This window comes from Bison bison, unplaced genomic scaffold (assembly GCF_000754665.1).
Source record: "Bison bison bison isolate TAMUID 2011002044 unplaced genomic scaffold, Bison_UMD1.0 scf7180017864451, whole genome shotgun sequence".
NCBI lineage: Eukaryota > Metazoa > Chordata > Mammalia > Artiodactyla > Bovidae > Bison > Bison bison.
The window spans coordinates 6,402,694-6,425,275 of record NW_011495013.1 but is presented as its reverse complement, the minus strand read 5'-3'; the positions used below and the strand labels follow the sequence as shown (position 1 = coordinate 6,425,275).

The 22,582-nt window shown below is 35.6% G+C and overlaps 1 protein-coding gene across 1 annotated transcript in view; it reads left to right on the top strand.

Annotated features, from left to right (window-relative positions):
- The window catches only part of LOC105002319 (cytochrome c oxidase subunit 7B2, mitochondrial), a 135,232-nt gene that overhangs the window by 52,782 nt on the left and 59,868 nt on the right, over positions 1–22,582 (top strand). The window contains exon 2 of the mRNA XM_010858862.1: positions 737–792. The gene's annotated coding sequence lies outside the window, so the exon portion shown is untranslated. The remainder of the gene's footprint in view (positions 1–736; positions 793–22,582) is intronic.

The window sequence follows — 22,582 nt, the reverse complement described above, 5'->3', positions numbered from 1 at the left end:
TAGGAGGTGCAGGTAATGGGAGTCACATACCTCCTGTCTTAATATACTCTGTCTTTAGGGTTTTCTCTTCTTGGGCCTTCCTGCTTTTCTTCCATTATTCTTTTTGTTTTTCTTTCATACCCACATTTTGGAAAACTGTTATTATCTGTTTCTGGTTAGGTAGGGCTTCCCATCATCCATTTACACTTTGGTTGAAAGTATTGAATAAATATATCATTTTCTCCAGGTGTGTTTTTATAGAATAGAAAAAAAGTGTTCCTGTGACTAGAATTTGAGGCATTAAAGTGGATTTAGGGCACAAACAGTAGAGACGTTCATAATTGTTTCCTTGAACTCGCATGGATGAGGTAGCTGCCTATATTTGTACATATCAGGTGAACCTTGATCAGAACTCTGCCTATTTGGGCTTGGACACAGGTAAATGGTGACTCATGGAGGCAGCTGACAGATAAAAGAGTGTGGTCTCTACTACATGGGTTTAGAAAATTTTACAGACTCCTTCTGTATCTCCATAGGAAGGCAGGAACCATGTCCCCTTCCTTTCATATGCTTTGCAGTTCTTTTCTTTGTACTTTATGTCTTCAGGTTTGTTTAATCAGGTGTTGCTTGTGTAAAATACTTTGTTGTTGGTGGAGTAGTTCTATGGTGATTTTCTGGATAATATAGCTCACTCTTTACTTTTTGCCTTTTTCTGTTTCCTTGAAACCTCATACTAATTCTCTAATTATATTTTTAGGAATCTGAATCTTGAACTTTGTGAGGAGAACATCTGAGCTTCAGTGTTCCTGTCAGGTAATGATAAGATATGGAAAAGGCCCATAGCGCCACGATTAGAATTTCACTATGAGTGTCAATTTTAGATAATTGTAAGGAACCCGTTTTTTTATGTGGGGGGGGGAAAGCTAAAGTGCTAGTAAGAAATTATAAACAAATAAAATTAACAACAAAGTCGGGGTGAAAAGTTGTATGTACTTCTAAGCAGTGTATTTATTATTCAGAATTAGTCCCACCACAGAAAGAATGGGGGGCATATGTAAATAGGTAAATGTTTCCAAAATAAGATTAATTCCTATCTGTCAAAAATGTTTTATTTGAGAGATTAATTTGATAATCTTAAAATGAAAGCAGTTGGATGAAAAATAAAATGTGTTTATTGCCAGCAAACATTTTGGAGAGGTAAACACTTATTGCAAGTACTGTACAGGCTTAGAAAGATCATTTTTTTAGCTAGCTGAGACCACCATTTGTTTTAAAATGCCATCCATCATTTCAGTGTTAAGAGCGCCCCCTGGTGTGATTGTATAATCATGCTTATGAGAAATTTAGGCACTATCCTTTTTCATTTTAAAACATTTTTGTTGAGTACTCTTTTATTGATACATATAGTTGATTTTTAATATTATCTTAACTTCAAGTATACAGTACAGTGATTCAGAATCTTTGTATATTATACTCCATTATAAGTTATTAAAAGATAAAACTTAAAATTCTGTGTCCTGTACAATATCCTTTGTTAGCTTTTTTATATACTGTTTTTTAAATCTCATTTTTCTTTTTTTTTTTTTCATTTTTCTATTATATGGTGATAGGACTTCTTTTCCTGCTATGCCAGCCAGACCAGTATGATGTGTAACTATCTGAAGAAATGTGAATTTATTTTTTTCCTTGCCCTTATCCATTTTTATATCTGGAATCAGTGGTGAACCTGAATGTAGAATTTGGGAATACTAAGCCGTAAACTCCTTAAGTTAAAGTTAATGATCAGTAATATATGCTTTGGTAAATATTAAATTATATACTGAGATAAAATTTTACAGGGTAATAAAATTCTTTGATGGTGGTAGCTTTGTTCAGTGCCAAATTTCTATAAACAGTTTCTTTTTGGTAAACTCATGAACATTTTAATAATTAAATATGAGAATTAAGACATCACATTTTACTTTTAAAATATTCATTGTGTGAAAAACTTGATCTTAAGTTCTAAGTTTTTTTTTTATATTCTAGTACCCTCCTATAACCACAGAAATTCCAAATATAAACATAATAATTCATCCTTGAATCATAAACAGAACTCTTACCCACCCCCTGAAATCACCCTCACTCCTGTAAATTATCATTCAAATGTGGCAACAGATTGTCTATTTTATAACTTCATTTTCCCTTGCATTTAATATTTAGTCCTTGGGGTGTAATTAAACCATCCTTGCAAACTGAAAATGTGTATATTATTCTAAACTACATTTCTGTAAATTTGGTAATTGCAGTTATATTCCCTCTACTGTCTCTTCTCCAAACTTAAATTATCATGATGATATTAACCATTTCTTTTAGGTTCTAAACATGATCATTTATAGGGCTATCACACTGAACTCTTTGGAGTAAACTGGTTTTACTTTCATTTTCTTCTATATGGTACCTCTTTCATTGAATTCTGAAGTTAGAAGTTCAGCACAGGATTTATATTATGTCCTGGCCTGTTAAAAGGATATTTTCTAAAATATAGAATTAAAAAAATCAGAACAGTGAACCTATGATAGTTGACCTGTATTTGAATCTGTTGTTGAAATTTACTAGCATTGTGACCTTGAATAAATCAGTATCCATCACAGAGCCTTAATCTCTCTGTAAAAGGGGAATGCAAATTGCTACTTTGCAGAATATTGTTAATTTGTCATTTATATCAATATGCATTTAAGATTTACTATCTGTCAGATTTAAGGCTGGATGCCTTGTGAGCATTTCAGTCTCAAAATAATTCTGTAAAGTGGGTGCTGTTCTGTGTTATTGATGAGGCTTAGGCCAAGATTTCTATTGTTGTCTTTCTGATTTAAAATGAGCTTATAAACACTATGCTTTGTATTTGTTTAAATCATACTTACTCATTTCTGTTAATTCATTGATTTTATTGTCCTTAAGGTCAAATCATCTCCCAATATACAAACGTACAAGAACCCAATCTTTTGAAAAAGAAGAGCTGGATCTTTTAATATGGATGCTCTTTATATTTGGAAATCAGAATTACTTTGGGGATTTATTCTTCTACACAATTTTTTCAAACCAGGCAACGCATTAAGAGGTTATTAGCATGGTTGAGCTGATAGTAGTGACAAGGACTATTGGGTTAGTGAACTTTGAGGTACGTTTATGCATACTATAAAGTAATAAATGCTAATCATGCTTCCAACTCACCATTTCTGCTGGTTTTCTCTGGAGCTGGAACCATAATCTATTCCTTTGTGCCTTATTGTTCTTATTAGTATTTAAGTATCTAATTACTAGGAATGGCTTTGTGAAGGCTACATCATTTTCCTTATGGTTTAAGAATTTTCCCTCATGTTTTAGATACCAGATTTTATTCTTTAATTGCTACAGAAGCTAATATAAGTTTCTCTTTTTGCTAATAAGTTGTTTTGAAGACTACTAAACAACTCAGTAAGGAAACGGTGTGAACAGGCTTGTTCTTTTGGAACACTATCTCTAGGAAAATCATCATTATTGAATCCATGAATGAGTGAAGAAATGGGAGTTGTTTTAGTTTTCTGCCCTCATTTCTGTCCCATTTCTGAACTTAGTCTCCTGCCTGCCCATTACATACACATACACACACAGCATTTGGTGAGTTTATTCTTTGACTTGTTTAATGTTCATGGAATCCAGTCTCTTTTTTTCCCCAAATCCTATATTTTTCATTGTAACAATTGGAATACTCCTTTATTTTTCATATTTTTCATTGGAACAATCATATTTTTCATGGAAACAATCATATTTTTCATTGGAGCAGTCGGAATACTCCTTTAACTGAATTCTCCCTCCAGTGTTACCTGTCTCCTATAAATTGTCCCCGGTAGCACCAGAATAATTTTCTGAAAACTTAGAGCTAGTAACAGCTTAAAATTATTCATTGTCTCATTGTTCAAAAAGACTCTTTGGTTCTTGCTTACCTGTCTTCTGATTTGCCTCACTACCGTTGTCTTTACTCTTTGAATTCTGTGCTTTGCACTACTGAATACGTTACACATCCCAGAATGCTTTTCACTTTCTTTGTCTTCCTGAGCCTTTATGCACTAATGCATTTGCCTTTATGCTGGTAACATCCTTCTGCATTTCATCTGGTAAGCTCCACTTTTTCTTCTCTGACAGTCAGTCCTTCCCTCTCAAAACTCACCCCACAAGCACATAGAGAGTCTAAGTGCTTCTTTAGTGGACAATTGCAAGATCCTGTGCTCACTTCTGTTGTTACAAAGTTTAGATTAAGGAGGGCAGCTTTAAAGCAAATATTGTGTTATATTATTCAACATACCACAGAGCCAGATATTTAGAAAATGCTCAGGACTACTTTATTTATAAAGCCCATAAAGAGGCTTGATAAAAAATAAATATTGTGTTAGGATTCCCATGAAGATCCCATGCCTCAGTCAGGCTTGTGGATCTGATTGATTTCTGTCAGCTGGGCAGGATAGTGAAGCAGCCATCAGCTGACTTTATATGCTCTCTTTCATTTACATTGAATCTTTTACATTTTCACTTAAATTGACTTTTTCCCAGCACTCATGCACTTCTCAGTACCCCTGTGTGACAGCAATTTCTTGTGACTTGTTCTGTACTCATTCTCTTCTTCTTACTTGTGGAGTCAAGAGAAAGAAAAAAAACCCCACAAATTCCCCATTATCTCATTCTCCTTGTTGCTATGGGAGACAATCTGCCATAATTCTGTCTAATGAAATATAAACAAAAATCCGATGAAATTCCTGGGAAATTTCTGCATTCTTGATGTTGATTTTCTTGTCTTCCTTCTGGCCTTTTCTTTCTTGTTCCTGGAAGGTGCTCATGATGACTGGAACCTTGCTACTTTGAAAGATTAGGAATATTGCTGAAATTTTAGCCATGACTTACTTGAACTTCCAAATCAATATCAGTAATCTTCTTCCCTTGAACTTATTATGCGAGACAAGTGTCACCATTTTGTGTTTAAGTCATTGTTATTTGAATTTTCTGTTGCATCAACTGACTCGGTTCCCAAATTGATACTTCTTACAGTTGAAATGAATGCCTTGGAAGTTAGTGGTATAAGTTTTTCACCTGTTCCAAGTGTTTTGTATCTGGTAACTCAACAGCCATGTATTTAGACCTATTGTCATCATATACTACACTAGACACTAACGTATAAGGTCTAGAACATCATTCCTATGTAGATGGCTTACAGTCCCATAGATGCATATAAACATAAAATTAATTGTGATATTATATATGAACTATGATGAATTATGACAATAGAATATGAAATAGAATATATAATATGGTAAACACTTCAGCAGTGTATGTAAAAAGCCTAAGTGTGTACAGAAGACAGTATTTACAATTTGATCAAGCTCTCCTAAAAACAAAGCTGCAATTTTTGAAATCAGAGAAATGAACCTCTTTTCTGGGATTTCAGGCACCTTGGACAGGACAGTGTGGGTGGTTACTTACATTTATGGGTCTGTCTTCTGACTCTCACTAATAATTAAAATGAACACAGTCTCTGAAACCAGAGATAAAAATCTACACTTTGAATTGCTGACAGGCTATCTTTGGAAAGTCAAATTGGTGAAAAGCAATCTGTGGAGAAGGAGTGGCAAGAAATGACACAGGAAGTTGCCAAGGATTCTATTGACACAGAATAGTAAGCCAAGAGCTGTGACAAGGATGGCAGTAAACAAGGAACTGAAGCTCGGTGGTTGAAAGGCAAGAGTTAGTTAATGGAGAGAGACATCAAAACATCAGGCAGCCAACAGCCCGGAACAGACTCACAATGAGGGAGGGCTAGGGAACAAGCCTCCTCAAGAGAGCACAAAAATAGGCTGCTCTTCTCCGGGACTCTCGGCACAGTCTGTGAGGAAAGCCAGAAACAGATCATAATAAGGACACTATTTATAAAATTACAGCCACTCAAAGGAGTTAAAATGAGAAAATGGTCTCAAAATAGAGCATAAAAATTTTAATCGGTCAATGTTTTGAAAAGCACTAAACATTCAAAGAACTTGCTTCAAAAAGAGAGTCCAGGGACATTGGCATTGATTTCAGTGCTTGATCTTGAAGTGATGTTTTTTTGGTACAGATTTTGAAATGAAAAAATGTTCAGGAAAGGCAAAAATCAATGTGGAATAAAATTTCTGGGCTTGGGCCAAATGCCATTCAGAATTCTCAGGTCTTGGGCTAAACTACAGAAGGAAATTTGAGCACGTTACTATTTCTTTTAACTGTGACACAGGGTTTTCCCAGAAGATGAATGAGAGGAAAGCTGCCAGTGATCCAGGTTTGAATAATAAGGACTGGCCATCTCTAGTCTACCACACACTTGAGAGAAGCTATGAATACCAATCAGGCAACAAGACATGTTGTGTGATCACAGAATACTCCATACTTTTGCTCTACTCAGGATTAATGGACCAAGTTATGCTTTGATAGATGACTCCCAGGGTCTGATAGAAAATTATAGACACTTTTCTGTGGTACAGTTCCAGTCTTCCTGAAAGAAAAAAAAGAGGATAACTAACAAAAATAAAGAGATATTTTGGCTTCTATGACCATATTGCATCTGCATTCTTCATCTAATGAAGGATGCTAATTACCTTGTTAAAATGGAATTTGATCAAGAGTGATTTTCTGGTGTGTGTGTATATATATATATATATATTTCATTTTTATATATTTTTATATCTGAAATATATTAAATCATTTATTACAAATTAAATTATTTCTAATGTAAGACATATAGATAGTTCATTCGTGTTTTTTTTTTAATAGCTTTTAAAGTGCTTGCTGCCTCTGAGGAAGCATGATTATTTTGCATGATGTCAAATGCCACAGAATAAGGGTTTGACCTAAATACCTTTTACCTTTTCTTCATAATTTGATGCTTATCTAGAATATGCAAACTCATCTAAATTTTCTAGGAACTATTTTGCTTGTAGTTGGCAGGCTGCTTTGCTTCATCTGTGAAACACTAATGTGCTTTCAGAGAGTATACTGTTTTCTAGATTTATGTTCTAGGCATCCAGAATTCAGTAAATGCCTATGTTCACTTTATTCATGTCTTCTCTTTTTGAAGTAGCTTCAGTTATTTCAACCTCAGTCTCAGAATGAGGAGTTTTGACCTTTGGTGTCTTTTCATTTATAAATCTGTTCTATGGTTTATTACTATTATTGTCCTTAACCAAACCTTACCTTCCTTTTTAGTATTTCTGAAATGTAGCAAACAGCATGAGGCTGTATGTGTGCATACATGCTCAGTTGCTCAGTCATATCCGATTTTTTGTGACCCCATGGACTACAGCCTGCCAGGCTCCTTTATACATGGGATTTTCCAGGCAAGAATATTGGAGTGGGTTGCCATTGCCTCCTTCAGGGAATCTTCCTGACCCAGGGATCAAACCTGAATCTGCTGCATTAGCTGCATTGTCAGGTGGATTCTTTAACACTGAGCCACCTGGGAAGCCCATGAGGCTATATAGAAACACAAAAAAGAGAATGTTATAAAAAACTCTTGGTGGATATATAATCATCATTACTTTTCTAAGAGCACTGTCTCTTCCTGTTGATGAAACCTATCTCCAAATAATATATTCCTGATTTTGATAAACAAGGTTATGATTATAGTGAGTCATTAATATTTGATGAATATAACTTGAAAATTACGTTAGATTTCCAAAAGAGATCAAGGTCATATAATAATCAGGAATTAATTACGAATTTGCAAAGAAGTTTTATTTAAAGAGGCATTTTGTTTTTAACTTCTCAGTATCTTCCTTAGATTATTTATATAGGAAGATATTTTTTTCTTTCAAGAGTTTTCACCTATAGAAAACCAAAGGTAATGTTTTCATTTATTTGTGCCTCTACTTGTATGTTTGGGTTGGATCTCACTTATATGTTGCACAGGCTTCTCCAGGTAAGTCTGATGCACACCAGTATTATAAGAACATTCTAAAATACTCAATAAATGCAGAGTGAAAACTATTATAATGAGAATATACTTAAAAATATGTTTAAGGTTTCTGTGTTGATTTCAAATTAAATATAATTGCAAAGTATGTGTTGTGGACTGAATGTTTGTGTTTCCCCAGAATTCATTTGTTAATTCATTCATCAAAATTCATTTCATGGTATTAGGAGGTGGAGCCTTTCGGAGTTCCTTAGTTTAGATGAAGTCATGAGAGTGGAGACCCCATAGTGGGAACAGTGTTAGATGTTAGAGGATTATCAATATAATTAATATAAGAAGGGGAAGAGACTAGAGCTCTATGTGAGGACACAGTGATCTATGATACACTGCAAGCCAGGAAGAGAGCTCTCACCAGGAACCAAATCTGCCAGCACTTTGATCTTAAACTTTGCAGCCTCCAGAAGTGAGAAATTGTATTGTTCAAGCAATCCAGTCTATGTATTTTGTGTTACAGTGGCCTGAACAGATTTAATGGTATGAATTGGAAGCCAGAAACAAATTGAAAATTTAAATACCTTTTTCTAACTAAAGTTGACTACTAAACTTAGAGCTGCCTCAATAAAGAATGTAACCAAATGACCAATAGTAGGCATTACAGAAAAGATGATCCATTAGGAAACAGAATGTTTGGAAAATGTAGTGCAGATACATCCTATAGCTAAATTTAAATATGGAAAAACGTAGTTAAGCAGAATGCCTAGAGAGACATTGTTCTAATTTAATTGGATCTTTGATAAAAGTTGAGCTGAATGTCCTTTGTGACTCAGTCATTGCTGACAACTTTATCATCAGTAAAATGTTATCCTTATCTGCTCTCCCTTAAGGTAATCAGAATTGAATTGTTTGCTTTTGGAAACTTTACCCTGAAGCATAGTTCTCATTCCACAGTACTATCAAGGGATGAGGATTAAGAGCCATAAGTGTTTGTAATGGGACTCTCTGACATTACCTTTGTGTGATTTGTCACATTATGTTATTAATGGAATATAGAGAATTATAGATAAATAATTCAAGTTAATGATTTTATTGAAAGAACTTTTATTTATTTATTTTTTTTTATTTATTTTTTTTGAAAAAACTTTTAAATCTTAGCTGTTAAAGGTGTTTATTCATCATAGAGAAAGAATTTTGTAAAACAGGATTTAGGAGATTGATATAGTCTAAAATATTTAAAGATGTATCCTGATTCTGCACACTACTTTTTAAAATTAATGGAGGTTTAAATGGAGCTCTATCTATAGTACTTATTTTGTGCTGGGCATTGAGTTAAATGTGTATACACATAAGCATACACATATAAAATCTCATTGCTATATAATATATATAGTCTGGTTTCTGTAACAGCCTAGAAAATTAATGTATTTGTGAAAATGACATGAGTTTGTGTATTTGTATGTGGATTTGAGTGTTCAGAGCAATAGCAAACAAAATTGCTCTATTATCAACTGGAACATAATTGTATTTATTATTATTATTGCTGTTGTTAGTTAAGCTTGTTCTAAAACTTGAAGAAATAAAATGAAAACTTAATAGAACTCTCAGAAATAAAATGCTAAATTAAAAGCATGGAAAAGATAAAAAAAGAAGCACTAGAATTATCAAAATAGTGTATTCAGAGGAGTGAGAATCAGGAACAGGGCAGAAACAGTAGAAGACTTATGTTTTATCTCGTAAACCTATTTTAAAAAAACATTTGATTTTTTAAAAATATGATTTTATAAATAGGTTTCAAATGTAACAAAAAAATAATTTTATGAGTTAAGAAAAAGAAATGAAGTGCTTAAGATACAAACTGTCAGAACCATTCTAGGTCGCTTTAGCATCAGGTAGGAAAGAAACAAGTTCATCAATTAGGTAATTACAAATTAATTAACTTTAAAGTAGCAAGATGTGTAAGATCTTTCTTCTTTTACTACCTTTACTTGATTCCTTGTCTCCATTGGCATTCCTCTCCACTCTTACTCATGTTAGATTTGAGTTGAATGTATATTTGAAAATTGTATAGTGTTACTCTGCATGTATGTGTTCATGTGTTTTTAGTTTACATAAATTATGACCAGTGGGCTTCCCGGATGGCTCAGCTGGTAAAGAATCCGCCTGCAATGCAGGACACCCCAGTTCAATTGCTGGATCAGGAAGATCCGCTGGAGGAGGGATAGGCTTCCCACTCCAGTATTCTTGGGCTTCCCTTGTGGCTCAACTGGTGAAGAATCCGCCTGCAGTGTTGGAGACTGGGTCTGATGGCTGGGTTGGGAAGATTTCCTGGATGAAGGGAAAGACTACCCACTCCAGTATTCTGGCCTAGAGAATAAATGAAAGTCAGTCACTCAGTCCATGGGGTTGCAAAGAGTTGGACATGACTGAATGACTTTCACTTACTTATTCTATTTAATAGGTTTTCTGATCAGCCCTGTTTTTTCTTGTGATTTATTAATTCTCTTAATAGTATTCATCTAATTTTATTCTTCTGATTGTTCCCTTGAGTTCGTCTCATGCATATACCACATTTTACTCATCTTATCTCTTATGATTGACACTTTGTATTACCAAGAGGATTCTATAGGTCACATGTGGATATAATTTTACTAAGTACTTCTTGATTGCTTTTCTGAAATAGTTTATAGGCCTAACAGTAAAACCTGGAAGCTTAACTTCACTCTTATATTTTCTAACATTTGTACTATGCAACTTCCTGATTTTTGTCACTTTGAAAATTGGTATTTTGAAATTTGTATTACTTAGTAGTGAAGATGAGCCTCTTTTTCACATATGTAGCCTTTGTTCATTCTTTTGGGTTTCTTGTGTTTTCCTTGACAATTTTTAGGAGCTTCTTACACATTCTCGATTAATACTTTGCAACATCTAGTCTTTAATATCTTTTAATTTTGCTTATAGTATTCTTCACTGAACAGAAATTCTGCATGTTTTGTGAAATTTAGTAGTTTTTTGCTTTATATATATCTTAATCAAAGTTAATAAGGTGTAATTTATATACAGTAAAATGCACTCATGCTGAGGATACAGTATGAAAATTTTGACAAGTATATACATCTGTGTGCTTACCATCACAATGAAGATACAGAAAATTTCCATCACACCAGAAACTACCCTTGTGACCCTTTGCAGTCAATTTCTTCCTTTTGTCTCCAGCCCCAGACAACTAATGTTCTCTTTTCTGTTGTTAAAGATTAGTTTTGCTTTTTCTAGAATATCATATAAATGGGATCATGCAGTGTGAACATTCTTTTTCACTTCTTATACTCAACATGTTTTTTAAAGAAATTAAAAGGAGAAAATGTATCTCTACATACATACACATACACATATATGCATGCATACGTATATGTGTACGCATACACAGTTAGATGTATACATACTATACATATATGTACAGTTTATATTTCTTCTTGTGTATCTTATATATCATTTCTTTTTAATCCTTCAGACTTCCTTTAGCATTTCTTTTAGTGAACCTCTGCTAACTCATTAAAAATGTTTTTCAACTTTATTTTGGAAGAGTAGTTTCACTCGATATAGATTAGTTCTTAGCTGAATTGTTTTTTCATTTGTGCTACGGACACATCATTCTCTTCTGGAATCCACTGTTTTTGATATAAAACCCATTGTTGATTGAATCACTATCGACATCTATGTAATATGTCAATTTTTCCCCTGCTTCCAGAGCTTTTTTTTTTTTAATCTGTAGCTTTCAGAAGTTGACTGTGCAGTACCTGAGTGTGATTTTCTTTGTGTTTACCCCACTGGGAGTTTGTTAAACTTCTTGGATATGTAAATTAATAATACTTTTTTCTTTCTTTTTTCCTTTATATTAAGTTTATGAAGATTACAGCCCTTAATTCTTGAAATATTTCTCTTTCATTTGTTGCCTCTATTCTCCTGGTACATTGAATCATTTGATGTTACCCCAGAGTTTCTGGGGCTTCCCTGATGGCTCAGACAGTAAAGGATCTGCCTGCAATGCAGAAGACCTGGGTTTGATCCCTGGGTTGGGAAGATCCTGGAGAAGGGAATATACACTCCAGTATTCTTGCCTTGAGAATTCCATGGACAAAGGAGCCCAGTGGGCTACAGTCCTTGGGGTCACAAAGAGCCAGATACGACTGAGTGACTTTTCACTTTCTGAGTGAGTACTCAGAGTCTCTGAGCCTTTATTTATTTTCTAAAGTTTTTGTCTCTTCAAATTCTATTCATTCTAATGATATACTTTCAAATTCATTGATTCTTTTTCAACTAGTATTGACCGCATTTAGTAAAATTTAAATTTCAGTTTACTTTTCAATCCAGAATTTCCATCTCATTCTTTTTATAGTTTCTATTTCTCTGCTAAGATTCCATATCTGTTCACACATTGAAGTGTTTTCCTTTAAGTTTTGAATGGTGATGTTTAGTCACTAAGTCCTGTCTGACTCATTGTGACCTCATGGACTGTAGCCTGCCAGACTCTTCTGTCCATGGGATTGACCAGGCAAGAATGCTGGAATGGGTTGCCATTTCCTTCTCCAGGGGATCTTCCCCACCCAGGCATCAAACCTGTGTGCTCCACTTCTCCTTCATTGGAAGGTGAATCTTTACCATATCTCTCTTTAATTCTTTGAACATGTTTGTAATAGCTGCTTTGAATTCTTTGCCTGGTATGTCTAGCATCTGTGCCTGTTCAAAGTCAGGTTATATTAAAATGAATATTTCATGAACAGGGGTCACAGTTTCCTGCTTTTATTGTTACTTTATTGCTTGCCTACTAATTTTTGGTAGAAAAGTGGACATTGTAAGTAATATGCTTTAATGACTCAGAAACTCCTTTTTTTCTTTCCCTGATGATGATGATGGTGATTATGACTTTGTTCATCAGAAAAAATGGAGAAAGCCCTTATAAATTAATTTGTTTGGAATCAAATTTTGAAATCTTATTTCTCCTTCAATGTTCATCAGCATCTGATTTTTTCTTAGCTTCTGGCTGTTGCTACTGCCTCTTTGTCCTCCTATCTCTCCTTGTTCTTCTTCCTTTTCTCTTCATTTTTTTTTTCCCTCTTTTTGTCTAGCCTCCCAGCTCTAACCTGAGCATGAAGTTTAGCAATTAATCAAATATCTTATGTGCAGAGTTTATACTCAGATTCTGGGGCTCTGTTAGCTTTTTACCAGTCTGTTTGCTTTGTCTTTAGTTATTGACATAATTTTTTTACTTTATTATCTTATAATTGTGCATTACATTGGTTAGTTTCAAATATAAAATCAATTTATATATGATTTGTTTCCCTTTTTATATATTTCTAGATTTGATTGACTGATATTGTTAAAGTATTAATGTTGATTTTTATGTAGTTTTTTTTCCTCTAATAATGTCTTAATCTACTTTTGATTTCAAGATAATTCTGAAGTCAAAAAATGAGCAGAGATTTATTTCTTCCTCTCATTGTAATATTGCTTTGGCAGGGTTTCTATTGTTTTTTTTTTTTTATGTGTTTGGTAAAACTGTCAGTAAAGCAGTTTATCCTATAGTAGTCTTTGTGGGGAGTTATTAAGTTACAAATGCAATTTCCCTAGTATATATAGAGCTATTTAATTTTATGATAATTTTTGAGTTAATTGTATTGTAGTCATGAGGAACCAGAGCTCAAATTGCCAACATCCATTGGATCATGGAAAAAGCACAAGAGTTCTAGAAAAACATCTACTTCTGCTTTATTGACTACACCAAAACCTTTGGTTATGTGGATCATAACAAACTGTGGAAAACTCTTCAAGAGATGGGAATACCAGACCACCTTTCCAGCCTCCTGAGAAATCTGTATGCAGGTCAAGAAGCAACAGTTAGAACTGGACATAGAACAACAGACTGGTTCCAGATTGGGAAAGGAGTATGTCAAGCCTGTATATTGTCACCCTGCTTATTTAACTTATATGCAGAGTACATCATGCAAAATGCTGGACTGGATGAAGCACAAGCTGGAATCAACATTGCCAGGAGAAGCATCAATAACCTCAGATATGCAGATGACACCACATTTATGGCAGAAAGCGAAGAGGATTTAAAGACCTTCTTGAGGAAAGTGAAAGAGGAGAGTGGAAAAGCTGGCTTAAAACTCAGCATTCAAAAAATGAAGATCATAGCATCCAGTCCCATCACTTCATGACAAATAGATGGGAAAACAGTGGAAACAGTGAGAGACTTTATGTTTTGGGTTCCAAAATCACTGCAGATGGTGACTGCAGCCATGAAATTAAAAGACACTTGCTCCTTGAAAGAAAAGCTATGAAAACCCTATAAAGAAAAGCTATGACAAAGAATATTAAAAAGCGGAGACATTACTTTGCTGACAAAGGTCCATGTAGTCAAAGCTGTGGTTTTTCCAGTAGTCATGTATGGATATGAGAGTTGGACCATAAAGAAGGCTGAACACCAAAGAATTAATGCCTTTGAGCTGTCGTGTTGGAGAGACTCCTGAGAGTCCCTTGGACTGAAAGGTGATCAAATCAGTCAATTAAAGGAAATCAGTCCTGAATATTCATTGGAAGGACTGATGCTGAAGCTGAAGCTCCAGTACTTTGGTCACCTGATGCAAAGAACTGACTCCTTGGAAAAGACCCTGATGCTGGGAAAGATTGAAGGCAGGAGAAGAAAGGGATGACAGAGGATGAGATGGTTGGATGGCATCACCGATTTGATGGATATGAGTTTGAGTAAGCTTTGGAAGTTGGTGATGGACAGAGAATCCCTCAGTGCTATAGTCCATGGGTCACAAAGAGTCAGATGTGACTGAAGGACTGAACTGACTATAATATTTGTGATATGAACCCTTTAAATGACTAGTTTTATGGTATATGATTTTTTAGAAAATGATTAGGTATAAAGTTTCATAAATGTCATCTAGATCAAGTGAAATTTTCTCAGTCATGTCTGACTCTTTGTGATCCCTTGGATTGTAGCCTGCCAGGCTTCTCTGTCCATGGAATTCTCCAGGCAAGACTACTGTAGTGGGTTGCCATGCCCTCCTCCAGGGGATCTTCCCAACCCGGGGTTCAAATCCAGGTCTGCATTGCAGGCATAATGTTTACCCTCTGAGCCACCAGGGAAGCCCAGTTTATTAATAGTGTCATTCAAAAGTTGTATATTGTTAGTAATATTCTGTTTGGTTTAGTCTAACACTTGTGGGATCATATGGTAAATATATGTTTAACTTTATGAGAACATGCCAAACCATTTTCCAAAGTGGCTGTATCATTTTGAATTCCCACTCTCAATAAACGAGTGCTCTTTTTGCTTCAAAGGCATTTTTTTATAGAACTAGAAGAAAAAATTTACAATTTCTGTGGAAACACAGAAGACTGCAAATAACCAAAACAGTCTTGGGAAAAAAGAATAGAGCTGCAAGAGTCAAGCTTCCCAACTTCAGACTATACTACAAACCTATAGTAATCAAGAAAGTATGGTACTGGTGCAAAAACAGATACATTATATAGCTCAATGGAACAGGATAAAAAACCCAGATATAAGCCCATGGACTTACAGTATGTGACTTCACTTGTAATGTGATATTTTTGTTTGGTATAGAATTCTTTGTTGGCAAGTTTTTGTCTGCTTGTGTTGTTTTCTCTTAACACAAGAAAGATATCACTCTATTGTCGTCTTGCTTGCCTGGTGGTCTGGATCCAAACCATCAATATATTTGAAGTATTCCTGTAACTGTTTGTGTTGAGACCTCAGTTCTTTGGTGTATTAAAGATAATTTTTAATTTGCTGTTTGTCTTATTTTTGTTTCATGTAAATTAGGAGTGAGGCTCTTTCTAGTTCTATTGAACTCTAAACTATTATTTTTAATGTACTAGTATATTATACAGTGTGTGAATTGTGGGCTTCCAGATGTTCAAGCTGGATTTAAAAAAGGCAGAACCACCAGAGATCCAACATCTGTTGGATCATAGAAAAAGCAAGAAAGTTCCAGAAAAACATTTACTTCTGCTTTATTGTCTATGCCAAAGCCTTTGACTGTGGGGATCACAACAAACTGGAAAATTCTTCAAGAGATGGGAATACCAGACCACCTGACCTGCCTACTGAGAAACCTGTATGCAGGTCAGGAAGCAACAGTTAGAACTGGCATGGAACAACAGACTGGTTCCAAATTGGGAAAGAGTACGTCAAGGCTGTATGTTATCATCCTGGTTATTTAACTTATATGCAGAGGATATCATGCGAAATACTGGGCTGGATGAAGCACAAGCTGGAGTCAAGATTGCCCGGAGAAATATTTATGACCTCGGATATGCAGATGACACCACCTTTATGGCAGAAAGCAAAGAAGAACTAAAGAACCTCTTGAGGAAAGTGAAAGAGGAGAGTGAAAAGGTTGGCTTAAAACTTAACTTCAGAAAACTAAGATTGTGGCATCCAGTCCCATCACTTCATGGCAAATAGATGTGGAAACAATGGAAGCAACTGAACTGAACTGATTGTTATCTAGTAATCTGTGTTTGCTTTCATAAATACTTTCCTTATCCTGTTTTAGAATATGTATTGTCAGTTCAGTTCAGCCGCTCAGTTGTGTCTGACTCTTTGCAACCCCATGGACTGCAGTGTGCCAGGCTTCACTGTCCCTAATCAACTCCCAGAGCTTGCTCAAACTCATGTCCATCAGGTCGGTGATGCTATCCAACCACCTCATCCTCTGTTGTCCCCTTCTCCTGCCTTCAATCTTTCCCAGCATCAGGGTCTACTCCAATGAGTCAGTCCTTTGCATCAGGTGGTCAAAGTATTGAAGCTTCAGCTTCAGCATCAATCCTTCCAATGAATATTCAGGACTGATTTCCTTTAGGATTGATTGGTTGGATCTCCTTGCTGTCCAGTGGACTCTGAAGAGTCTTCTCCAATACCATAGTTCAAAAGCATCAATTCTTCAGTGCTCAGCTTTCTTTGTAGCCCAACTCTTACTTGCATACATGACTAAGGGAAAAACCATAGCTTTGATTAGCTGGACTTTTGTTAGCAAAGTAATGTCTCTGTGTTTTAACATGCTGTCTAGGTTGGTCATATCTATTATCCCAAGGAGCAAGCATCTTTTAATTTTATGGCTGCAGTTCTTTCCATAATATAAGTTGGTAGAATCATTTTTTTTCTGTAAGAATTTATGTGACATAGATATTAACTGTTTTTAAAAACAATATGGAGGGAGGTGGGAGGGGGGTTCAGGATGGGGAACACGTGTACACCTGTGGCAGATGCATGTTGATGTATGGCAAAACCAATACAATATTGTAAAGTAAAATAAATAAAAAAATAAAAAACAATATGATTGTGGAAAATCTAGGATTTTTAAAATTGTTGTAAGGGAAGACATTCCTTTAATTTCATTTTGTGTAAGTTTTTCTATTTTTGTTCCAATTTTGCACAGTGCTTCTGTCTTCCTGCCTATGATGGGGTTGGGCAAAAGTTACATCATAAGGAAGAAAAATAACACATAAATAGATATTTTCCCCTATCCCTCCGTAGTCCTCTCTCCACCTGCACCTCCTTCATGTTATCTTTTGTCTCTCTAGATGTTTCTTGTAGTTTTCGTGCTATATTCTGGGCTCTTTTCATCCTTCCTTGTCATTTTTGAAGCATATCCCATATTGTTTTTGTGGACAGGATCTAGTTCATGTTAGTGGCCTTTTCCTTGAAAGACAGAATCTCTCATAATTTCTATTTAAAAATAGAAGAAACTGAGTTCTTAAAGTATATTAAACACTTGACATCTATTTTGGCAGTGTTAGAGAGACATACTTCATGATTTCTGTTTCCTAGGCTTAGTTTATCGGAGAAGGCAATGGCACCCCACTCCAGTACTCTTGCCTGGAAAATCCCATGGGCGGAGGAGCCGTCTTTGGGGTCGCACAGAGTCGGACAAGACTGAAGCGACTTAGCAGCAGCAGCAGCAGCAGGCTTAGTTTATAGACTTCCCGGGTGGCACTAATGGTAAAGAACCTGCCTGCCAATGCAGGAGATGTGGATTCTATCCCTGGGTTGGGATGATCCCCTAGAGGAAGGCACGACAGCTCACTCCAGTATTCTTGCCTGGAAAATCCCCTGGATAGAGGAGCCTGGCAGACTATGGTCCATAGGATCACAGAGTCAGAAATGACTGAAGCGACTTGGCACACACACATGTGGTTAATCAACAGAGATCCCTCCATATTCCATTATCATCCTAAGTATTTGACCTTGATAATAAATATTTGTGAGAGTGATGATTATTCAGCTTCTATATTTAAATAATACTTCAGGTTTTATACTACTTATACATTCAGTTGATTCTCTTTTCTGCAAGTGTGAGCTAAGATACTGTTGTCTGCGTATCTAAGATTAGAGAATCTGATGCTGATGGGATTAAATGATCTCCCTAATATAAAAAAGTGAATGGTAGAGCAACCACCAGATCTTAATATTCCAAACCCAGTCCTGCTATTGCTAAAAAGACTGCTGCATGTGATCACCCTTCTTGGCTGCTTATGTTGTGTCTTAATTTGTCAATTTACATACAGGCTGTAACATGGAGTCAAAAATACTTAAGGATTCACTGAAAACTTCAAAGAATGTTTCTGCTAAATACAGTTCATATTTTCTTCTGGAAAAGTAATTTCTGTCAGAAGGAATTATCTATGCTAACTGATATTACTTTCTTGATGAGAGTGACTGAATTCTGTCTGGTACAGTTTTCAAAGTGCCTCTCATGACTTTGACTTCACATTTTCCTGTTGTATTTATGACATCTTGTTAAAGAATAATTAGAAATTCATATTTGAGTTGAAGTCAGAGCAGAAGAACCTCAACAAGAACAACTAGGTATGAAACTCAGAGTTGATTTTTAAGTCAGCATATGGTAGCGGATCTAATTTTAGTATGTGGAAAACTTAATTGACAGACCTAAATTAAAATTCAGATTCCTAGCCTTCAACTATAGTAATTCTGGTTGGCTTTCTGTGATGGGCTGTTGCATCTAAATTTTTACCCTTTAGAGATGTGCTACCTAACTTACTCTTCTGTATAAGCCAAAAGCAAGTAAGCAAAAAGCAAGTCATCAGATTAGATAGAGAATTATATTAAGCTGAATAGCTAGCAATCAATCTTGCAGAAACAGTGCAATTGCCTTTTGAAATGCAGACAGTGGAAAGATCTGGAATTCTACCCTGATCTAGTTTCTATCTGGGACTAGATCAGAATTTCCTGTCACTGCTCGGTTTTACTTTAGCATTTAATTATGGTTTGTAACACTTATTTGTTGCTTTAATTTATTTCTGTACCTGTGGATTGTAAAATTCCTGAGAGTGAGGTATTTGTTACTGTTTTCCTTTCAGCCCTTAGGATGGGAGCTTTAATTCCATATGTAGAAAGAATGAATGAGGTGTGACTATGAAATGATACCACCAAAGGAATTTTTGATGAAAAGTTCAATCAAGAAGTTTTCCAAATCAAATTTGACCTAATTTTGCATTTTTTTTCTATCAAAAATACTCAGTAATCCCTATTATGCAAGGAACTCTTGTCACTTGTCAGCCAAGAGAAGCTAACATGCTAGGAAAAAAAGACTTTGTTTTAAAAAGGGCAAAATTTGAAGTGATTGTGAACATGTGAAAGTGACACTGAAGATGTATTCATTTATTCAGTCATTCATTAAAAAATAGTTTTTGAGCACTTATATAAGTAGTTTTGAGCACTTATATTAATTTACAGGTAAATTAATTAATAGGTAGAATAGGTAAATTAATAGGTAGAAATAATGGTCACTTCGTTTTTGAAGCTTACGGTGTTTGGAGGAAGAAAGACAGCCAAATGAGTAGGTAAAACAAAGGAGGGGCTTTCTGCAACATTGAGATATCTGAAGTATCACAGAACAGAGCCTCCAAATTTATGGCATAGATAAGACAGATATGGAATCTGTGGTCTGCTTCACACAGATGATAACACATATGTATGCCATGTCTAAGAGAACTACTTACAGTAATGAGAACATTTTTGTTACTTGGTTTTCCATTACACTGAAAGATGCTTAAAGTCTGCCATGCTTTGCTAAGTTACTTCAGTCATGTCTGACTCTTTGCAACCCCACCAGTCTCCTGTGTCCATGTGGTTTCTCCTGCACTGGTCCATGCCAGAATGGACTGTTTGAAAACATCCAGAAAGTAGTGCAAGTGAGAATAAATAGAGAGAGAAATTACGTCGATTCTTAAATTATTCAATGATCTTGTAGTACTCAGTAACCTTTATTGAATTTACTGTCTTATTAATCCTTTGTACTTCCAGCAGAAGGTAGGAAGGGTCAGTTTGGTTTTTTGTTTTGTTTTGCTTTTGTTTGTTTTATTGGAGTTCCACTCTATTCAGAGTATTCCAGTGAACTTCGTAGAGAATATTGGTATTGTTTAGTTACTAAGGGGATCTTTCCGATCCAGGGATCAAACTCATGTCTCCTGTGGCTCCTGCACTGCAGGCAGATTCTTTACTGCTGAGCCTTATGCTCTTGTATTTTTCACAAGGGTGGCTAAGTGGTAAAGAATCCTCCTGCCAATGCAGGAGATGCAAGTTCAGTCCCTGAGTCGGGAAGATCACATGGAGAAGGTTACTGAGTATATACAACATCATTGAATAATTTGAGAATGACATAATTTTTCTCTTTATTCTCACTTGTACAACTTTCTGGATGTTTTCAAACAGTCCATTCTGGCACAGGTACCAGTGCAGTTATCCTTTGTAAGGGGCTTAATAAGACACTGGAAGCCACTGTACACTATTTTGGGAAGAAGTCTATCTTCTTCAATTTTGAATTTTTCTGAAATTTAAATTTCTAATCAGTTCTTTTTCTTTGTTCTACTGAGAAATGCGTAGGTTCAAAGAGTTATTCAGACATCTCGTGTGCAAAGCAAGTTCTGAAGTTGAGGGATAAAATGTGTTTGAAGAGGGTTTCAATAAGGTGACCCTCCAACTCTGCTCACTACCTAAACTCTAATCTACTGAGATGATTAGAGTGTCTAGGCTTTTTCAGCTGCCCCAGTTTGAGGCTTTTCCCCCTGTCTCCTGGTTTTCTTTAAATTTCATTGAGCCTGACTCTGCAACCAGACCCTAATCCTCTTTGAGGCTTCTTTAACTTCATCCTGTTTCCTAAAGATGGGAAAGTATTTCAGAAAGTGCTTTTTACTCTGTGACCTAGGATTATGCTTTGATTATGTGATTATTCAGAATATTTAGAGCTTGTAGTTAGTGAATTAGAGTCACCCAATTAAAGAATGTCAGAGAGAAGTAATAGAAAAAGCACAGTGACAGTGAAAATGTCAATATTCAGATTGTACTTGATTTTTTCAGCATACTATAGTAGAGAGATCATAAACTGAGGAACTGATGGGATGAACTGTGAACCTGGCTTTTCTACTTACCTTGTAGGTATACTTAAATCCCTAGTGCCTCAGTTTCTTCAACAATGAAAAGAAGGAAAATGATTCTATCAGATGTTAGAAAGGAATAAAATAATTCATGTAAATCACTCAGCAGAATGTCTGGCTCTTGTTAATATCTAATGTGTTAACTTTTCTCTGATTCTTACTTTGCCTTTCTTCCTTCCACACACAGACAGACTCTAGCAAAGACTGATGACATGTTATTAGTTAACCACTTAATCTGTGTAGTTGAGGTTTGAAATTTACTTGCTTCCCTTCTATCCCCTTTCTTGTCTCATTTTAATTTCCCATTTATGTTATGAGCTTAAAGCCTTGAGCTAAGGTTTTTTTTTTTTTTAATTTTTATTTATTTTATTTTTAAACTTTGCAATATTGTATTGGTTTTGCCAAATATCGAAATGAATCCGCCACAGATATACATGTGTTCCCCATCCTGAACCCTCCTCCCTCCTCCCTCCCCATACCATGCCTCTGGGTCGTCCCAGTGCACCAGCCCCAAGCATCCAGTATCGTGCATCAAACCTGGACTGGCGACTTGTTTCATGCATGATATTATACATGTTTCAATGCCATTCTCCCAAATCCTCCCACCCTCTCCCTCTCCCACAGAGTTCATAAGACTGTTCTATACATCAGTGTCTCTTTAGCTGTCTCGTATACAGGGTTATTGTTGCCATCTTTCTAAATTCCATATATATGTGTTAGTATACTGTATTGGTGTTTTTCTTTCTGGCTTACTTCACTGTGTATAATAGGCTCCAGTTTCATCCACCTCATTAGAACTGATTCAAATGTATTCTTTTTAATGGCTGAGTAGTACTCCATTGTGTATATGTACCACAGCTTTCTTATCCATTCACCTGCTGATGGACATCTAGGTTGCTTCCATGTCCTGGCTATTATAAACAGTGCTGTGATGAACATTGGGGTACACGTGTCTCTTTCCCTTCTGGTTTCCTCAGAGTGTATGCCCAGCAGTGGGATTGCTGGATCATAAGGCAGTTCTATTTCCAGTTTTTTAAGGAATCTCCACACTGTTCTCCATAGTGGCTGTACTAGTTTGCATTCCCACCAACAGTGTAAGAGGGTTCCCTTTTCTCCACACCCTCTCCAGCATTTATTGCTTGTAGACTTTTGGATTGCAGCCATTCTGACTGG